The sequence below is a fragment of the Amblyomma mixtum genome, chromosome 9, assembly GCF_055824585.1.
Source record: "Amblyomma mixtum isolate Tamu chromosome 9, ASM5582458v1, whole genome shotgun sequence".
In the NCBI taxonomy this organism is placed as follows: Eukaryota; Metazoa; Arthropoda; class Arachnida; order Ixodida; family Ixodidae; genus Amblyomma; species Amblyomma mixtum.
This window is the reverse complement of record NC_143020.1, coordinates 36,648,160-36,656,374: the sequence shown is the minus strand read 5'-3', so window position 1 is coordinate 36,656,374 and position 8,215 is coordinate 36,648,160.

Sequence of the window (8,215 nt, the reverse complement as noted above, 5' to 3'; positions counted from 1 at the left end):
ACAGCTGAGCGCACATAAACTGAATGAAGGCCGATAGCGCAAATATGTCTAAAACCAACAAGGTCGAAGTGTCCACTTATTTTTAAGAGCATGGTATAAAATCTGCACCTGTTTGAATTTGCACAACCTAAAATGAGTGAAAACCTACTCCATTGCAAGAGCCGAAGCAAAGACAAGCATTATATATACATGTGTACAAATAACAGTAACCAAGGCACACAACCTAGCTATAATTTTACATAAGATATTTTGAGCCCATTATCGGTAACATTCGCTAGGGAGTCGTATCGATTAAGAACAGACACTAAGTTGTTTAGTAGTGTTTATAGTCTATAATTCTTTGGAGAACATAGTACAAAGCAGAGTTTGGTGTTGCTGGTCCGGCTGGATTTGTTCAGGATCCTAAATGTGCAGTACTTATTAGTAGAATGGTAAAACGAGCGCGAAACTCTGAAGACACACTTCTGTTCTAAGCGAGTTTTTTCTAAATCTGGAAAGCCTTTCTAGCCTGAGAGATGAAAAAAATTTAAAAATGTTTATTTCTTGCGCATAACCTGTATTTTTGTTATATCTGCTTTGGAGGTGGTCTCCCGAACAAAGTTTCCATAATTCAGAACAGAAGCAAACAAAGCAGGTTAAATTTTAACTAACACCTCCGTGAGGAGGAACAAGCATCATGATAGCAATGCTAGTTAAAAATGAACTTTGTAGAAATGTTATTCACATGACGATCCCAATATATGTGAGTTGCGGAGGTAATGTCCAAAATTTTATTGATATTTACAACTTGAATTTCTTCTCCTGCTTGTTTGACAACGTGTAGTAGCTCCGCTAGCTTGTTACTAGAACGGAAAATTATCTTAGTTTTTGTCTGAATAATTTGGAGGTAATTAGATCGCGCTGTTTACTATGATCTACATTGCACCTTCTTTTGAATCTGATTTGATCAGGAACAGGGATATCTATGCTTCTATCATCCGCGTATGTAATAAATATCGCGATATATTCAGTGTGCCTGCCATTCAAGCAGACACCAAACAAATGGCCCGGAATGCTTTCCTGATGCACACCCTTTATTACAGCCAGAAAAAGAACTCATAACTTTCTCTATAGGCAAGTTGTTCCCGATTATTATAGTATGATTCATGAGGCTGAGAAGTGCTCTGCGAAGCTCAAATTCTCAGAAAGTTTATGATTTATTATTTTATGGTTAAGGGAAGCAAAGGCTTTACTGAAGTGAATGAAGAGTCCGAGAGTCAGAATGCCTGTTTCGATATTACGCGCTATTGATTACTTCAGGCATAACAGATCAGTTTTCGCCGACATGCCCTTTCGAAAGGCAAATTGAGAATGAGGAAAGATTTACAGTGTATTAAGCTTTGGTCACAAAATTGGTCTCATATATTATACATCTTATAGAAGCCTTTAAAGGCAACTGTCACCCTTGTCTGCTTCATTTTTTCAGGGACAACACCGGTTTCAACTAGCATATTCATTATACTTATAAGCAGACGCGACTTATGTTTAGTTCATGTTTGACAGCTTTTATTTCCTTAATTTTGACTTGTAATGCCTTCCTATTAGGTGAATTTGTATAGGTACAATGTACTTCCTTTCTATTCGTTAGGTAAAAAAAGGTTTTCAATGGGGCTATGAGATAAAAGAAGTTCGGATGATTGAATGACAGTTAAAAATTACTATTAGAGTGCTCAGCCAGTGCCATGCTAGATAGATCGAGGCTTTTGTTGAACATACACTCAGGGGGAGCATTTTGAGCCCTGCTGCCTAGCAAATTATATAGAATTTTCTATTGAGCGTCTGATTTTAATTCTGGCTTCAGAGAAGAGCTGTCGGCGATATATCATCTTAGGCAGTGTGAGCTCTGTATTCTATTAGTTTCTTCTATTTTTCAAATAGATTCGAATTTCTGGATATCGAATATATGATAGCATGATGAAGCTTGTTCCTGTAATTTTTTGAGTTCCGGTGTGGTCCATGGTTTTCTTATTCTTTTAGATTGCTTGACGCCTCTCAAGTGAAAACGCATAGCGTATATATCATCAAAAAAAGGAATGACCTCTAAATATGCCCCACTACATCTTTAATATTGAATAAAAATGGCCCATCGAGAGCACCATTACCACGCTTGAGAGATTCAACAGGCTCGTTTGTGAGTTTCGTATTGTGCACGATTGATATGTGCGACTTCTGTATTTTGCTTCACCTTGAAAACCATAAGTACAAGACAGCACTCAATAAGGTTATGTGACGGTTCATTTTTGAAACAGCGCAACAAAGACGGGACGTGGAAACCAAGGGCTCGGCCCTTGGGGCTCGGCCGAGTGCAAAAAATGAAAATAAAAATAAAAGGCCGGCAGTGGTTCCATATGCGCACAGCATGTCCCATGGGCTCAAGAAAGTGGCAGGCAGATATGGCGTTGACGTCGTGTTTTCTGCCCCGAAGAAATTAGGCAGGATGTGCAAACAGGTAAGGCAGAGGCAGGAGGGAAACAAAAGGGCTTGTCAGGTGCGCCATGTTTCCCCTTATGTACCTTGCGAGATAGGGGTAGTATACAAAATTCCCTTCTCGTGTGGCGCCACATATATTGGCCAAACAGGAAGATGCATCAACAAGCGACTCATGGAACATGAGAACACCAGAAAAAAAGACCCCCTGTCACACGTGGCGGTCCACTGCAGAAAGTGCAAATGTCAACACGAAAAAGATTACGAAAAAAGAAAATCTGAAGGAGACCCTCTCGCTAAAGGTGCATTCCGTTGCAAGAAATGCAAATGTACCCCCGACTATAAAAACACCAATATCGTGTTCCGCCATTGTGATAAGATGACGCGAGAAGTGATTGAAGCTTTTCTTATACGTGAGAAAGGCGCAACGTGCATTAGTTGCCCATCGGTCGCCCTTTCCGAAGGGGAGATTGGGTATCTGGCTTCACATGTGGCATGAGTTGACTATGGTGGCGATTACTCTTTCCTAACTCTGTCTATATATTTGTGTGTTTTTTTCAATAAACCCAGTTGTTAGTAAACAGCCCCTGTTTGTCTTTACCCCTTAGTTTTCACGTCCCGTCTTTGTTGCGCTGTTTCAAAAATGAATACATACTAACTTGCCCAAATTTCTGCTTTACTCAATATGTGACGGTTGCAGCATTCGAAAGTTCTGATGAAATATTTTTAATCAAGAGATCAAGATAGGACAACTTAGATATAGCATTTTGAGTTGTTTAAGGTATCACTGTTTGAAACCGGTCAACTGAAGCACGGCGGTGAAGTCGCATGCATTCGCGTTTTCCTCTAACAAGACTTAATCAAATGTCCTCTGTAAATTAGGTGTCATTTCTTTGCTTGAACATTATCAAAGTATTTTTCAAGAAGTTTATAAGCACCGCACAGTTCTCGTCCGACGGTTGGTAAGATAATGAAGAAAATATAATTTAAGATATGGTTTATTGTAGGTAGTTTATAGTTCTTAGTCTGTGCAAAACTCAGGAACCATACAGCATTTCGGCATCTTTAAATATAAACAGCAACACACTCCTCCACGTGTTTCTGTGCTTTCAATGAAGAAGTTGTTTCACGTGGAAGGACCAGCATTTTATGTTGTTATTTAAACAGGCTGCAGTTGAACCGCAATCACTATTCTTTGATTCACACTTAAACGCTCGTTCTGGGAAGAATAAAAGCGACGAAATTCTGGTTTTCCCTTCAGCAAATCCATTTAAACCGTAGTATCCTTATGCTGGTGGTTTGGTTTGGTTTTATGCAGTTTAACATCCCAAAGCGATCCAGGCTATGAGGAACACCGTAGTGGAGGGCTTCGGATAATTTCGTCCACCTGGGGCTCTTTTACGTGCACGGACACCGCACAGTACATAGGCCGCTACCATTTCGCGTGAGTCAAAATGTGACCGTTGAGGCCGGGGCGGTCGGTACCACGAATACTGTCGCATAAATGCTTGAGCAATGTCGGTAGTACAAGCATTTAAGCTTCTCTCTGTTGTGAAACTTCGCATGCGCGCAGACTAGAGTGCCTAAGAAAGTGATAATATATTTTAAGTGCATGATTTTCCGCCCCCTTGGTGTCGACAGAGTCAAATAGCCTAAATGAAAAAAGTATCTTTTTGATCACCTTTCTTCTTGCATTTCTTCTATTTGTACACAAGGCACAGGAACAAAATAATGTTTTAACAAAGCTAGTAGGAATCAGTTCTATGTCGAGACAGATAATTATCGTGTTTTAAAAGAAGATCTACGGACGTTTTCTTCTTTAACAGTTGCGCTAAAGAAAGGTGGAACTTTACCGCCAAATAAGGTTGTACTCACAGTGCAGCGACGACAAGGAGAAGCGCAATGAACTTCGAGCACTTCATCTGGATTTGAGCCGCCGCGGTGGCTCAGTGGTTATGGTGCTCGGCAGCTGACCCGGAAGACGCGGGTTCGATCCCGGCCGCGGCGGCTAGAATTTCTTAGGGAGGAGAAATTCTAGAGGCCCGTGCACTGTGCGATGTCAGCGCACGTTAAAGAACCCCAGGTGGTCGAAATTTCCGGAGCCCTCCACTACGGCATCATAGCCTTAGTTGCTTTGGGACGTTAAACCCCATAAACCAAACCAAACCATCATATGGATTTGAAGCTCCAGACCTTTATTTAAATCGGCAAAATATACTGCCGGATTTGGACACATATACTACGAGGAAAAAAAAAAGAAAAATGCAGATAAAGCTAATCAGTGCTTATTCATTGCCGTCATAAAGTCTTTTCGCAGGGCCCGAAAGAATGTTTTCTTAAGTAAATGGCAGGATCGCGTCTAATTTGCATATTGAATACCGACATTTTGATAGGCGATGTGGGGAATAAAAACTTAAATAAGCGTAGAGTATGCGAATTAGCAGCTTTGTTATTGCATGTATAACAAAAACGCAGCGAAGAAATTCCACCTACCTAATTTATATTTTCTTCGCGTGTAGCGCTCATAACAATCCAGTACCAAAAAAGCGCTTATCTCGGAGCCAACACCAAATGAAGACGTCTCGTCGGCAATTAAAGAGGCGCACTTTTGGCAGCGCTTTACCAAGTCGCAGATGAATGCACTGTAACAGGGCCGCAATCCTCCGTATAGAGTACGGTGTCACGTGGTGCTTTTATATTTCACCGGCTTTTATTTTGCCGCCTAAAATGGGGTACGCTAAGCCTATTTCCTCGGAAGAATATAGGTCGGGTCAGTTGCTTCCCGCTAGTCACCTTTCTTTTTCACACATCAGTGTTCGAAGTCGCATTTAAAAATATATTTTTTATTCTTCTGCAACTCATAATATAGGTGGGAAGAAAAATTAAAACTGGTACTTGGCATCAATCATGAAAACATTCGCTTCAATTTATTTTTGAAAAACGCATTTTAAAAAGGTTAACATGAAAAAAATTTTACATGCACCAAGTACGCCTGCAAATACGGCACACATAATAAGGAAATAGTACAGCAGGAAATGTGTAGGTCACGCAAAATTCGACAAAAAAACTGAGGCGTCCGCTCAGTAGGACGAAAAAAGTAGATGTTCTCAAAAACACAATTGTACATTGTGATGAACAGCACATTGTTTTAGCACGCAAGATTTCTTCGAAGGAATAAGCGTTGTTCTACGTATAGTCGAAAAAAAAACCTTTCAAAAACGAATACAGTTTTTACCGTTAGAAGCGCTCTAGTGCACATGCTGCCAACAATAGTTATTTCTCCACTCTATTGTTTTCAAATCATGATATAAGATAAGGTGTAATATCGGATATGTGGTATAAGGCCCAAAAGCTACTCTTTGAATAAGTTATGTGCCAGGCCTGAAAAATCCTGAATAATTTCGGCCGCTTTATTTTTTTAAGGTGTCTTCACACCAGATACCTTAAGCCCACGGTCCATGTGTCACGTGACGTGACATCTCTGCGCCGTAAGGCTTGCCACAACGCCTGCATGATAGTGCTCCTCTCACCTGATCGCTACTTGTAAGGATTTAGGAAGTGTGTTGTTCGGACTATTGCGCATGCTCGCGGCCATTCTCCACGAACAAGCCTGGCGCCGACACCACAGAGAAGTTCAACATCATCTCATGCCTGATACAAGCGGCAACTGTGCGTCGTGTAGATCCACCTTTCTTCTCGAATGGCTGCCGAAAGAACACGGGCGGTTTTCATTTCGCCTCTGGTGGAACGCATGTGCCGCGGCCATCCTTCCTTTCCGTGTCCATCTTGTGAGCAACCGAACATTAAAACGAGTGGTGCACCACAACTGGTGGAGAGGTAAAACATTTTATTATTTCTAGCATCTAATCATTTTAGTGAAATGCGACGCTTAAAATGTTTCCATCTACCAATTGGACTACAGAACAAAGCACGATTTTTTGCACGAGTAGCGACACAATGAAGGCTTGCTAAGGAGCCAATTTTAGGCCTACCTTTTTTGCAGAAAATTTTCCCCAATGCGAATGAATGCATCATACGACAAAGTTTCCCCATGCTCTCACTGTTCGCTGTTGTGAACATTTATCTATTATTGTTTATATTAACGCTATGTCAAGTGGTTTAATGTTGGTCACGGCTGCGAGAGATGGATAGGAGCCTGCCATCGGACATGTGCCGTTAGAAAAGAGTAAAACAATAATTATCCTGGCGTCCGTGTTCCTTAGCATGGTAAACCTGAAAGAGACTCCGCAAATTCAGCTCTTTCGTATCGGGGGCCAACCCAATTTGAAATATATCCGCCTGCAGATGCTTTCTGCATACAGTGTTCACAACGGGGCTCTTTCCACTGAGAGGTCAAGTTGGTGCGATCTAAGCGCCGAGTATGAACCGGCCTACTGCTTTAACTGAAACTTTAAGCGATGATTTGAAAGAAGTTCGCTTCAGATCATTACTGAGGTTTCAGCAAGTCGCTGTTCATCTCTGGCTTTCTTTATTTGCGAGCAACAAGGAAAGGAAAGGAGCATTGCCGCGGGAGGCAGGTTTAATTTATTTGATGTTGGAACGAATCACCGACCGATGGAGGCAATGGTTCTTCCAGAAACCTTACGCTAACAATTTTATTGTAGAAAGGCCAAGTGCCAGGCAGGTGTAAGCGTACACGGAATGCAGTCCTACTGTGGACCAAAGGTGGCTCAGGGAGTGAACACCGTCCGTTTCGCAAGCGAGGTGGACGCTCAAATCATAGGGCCGTTGCTGCTGTAGCTGAGACCCTAATGCTGGCTACAGAGCAGTCATTCTTGCAAAACATTGCAATCACCTTATTCCTCTTCCGTTCAAAAGTGAACTTTAGATTAATTTTCGTACAGTATGATACCTGTGTATTATTCTTATCACCTCCTATCTGTGACACATATTCATTTCAGCATTCTCAAACCATGGCATAATCTATTGCATCTTATCCTGTCGGTATGAGCACAAGCATGAGGTATGAGCACAAGCACAAGCATTTTTCGTCCCTGCTTTCATTTGCGGCGCAGTTGCTCAAACTTTCTTCCGTAATCAAGAAAAGAGCGCTCTCATTTCGAAGACGGCATGCATTAGCAATTGGTTTCGTATATTCTCAAATTTTACTCTGCAACAGCAAAACCGAAATTAACGATTCTATACATGTTTCCTAATTTGCATACAATCTCTATCGCTGATGCTCTACCTCCCTTAACAACACGAACAATGTCGGGCATAGCATAAGTCAAGGCGGTCGGGCGTAATTTGTGTGAATCATGTGGACCGCTTTATTGTGCAAACGAAAAAATCTTCTGGCATAAGCGTTCGACTTTTTGCGAAGGAGAGCCTGCTCCATCAAAAATACGTCGGATACAAAAAGCAGACCGAAATGGCGCTGAATTTTTCTTGATCCCGAAACACACAAACCAGCCGCGCTCTATATACGTCAGGACAGAGCTAGCGCACGAGAAAGTAAGAGAAACGGATGAAAGAGAAAAGGAAAGAGGATAGCGACAGCAATATTACGTTGCAGAACATGAAGGTAATGATATCATTAACCGATACTTCTACCCATGAAAGTATTCTGATTACCTGCGATGAATGCGCTGTGAATAGTGATGGTGAGACCCTGTATCCTTTTCTCTAATCCTTCCTCATACGTATTATATTACTCGCATTGCGATTGACAATGATCGCCGCGCAACTGCTATATACATTTACCAGACGCTGACACACACCTCTTCTG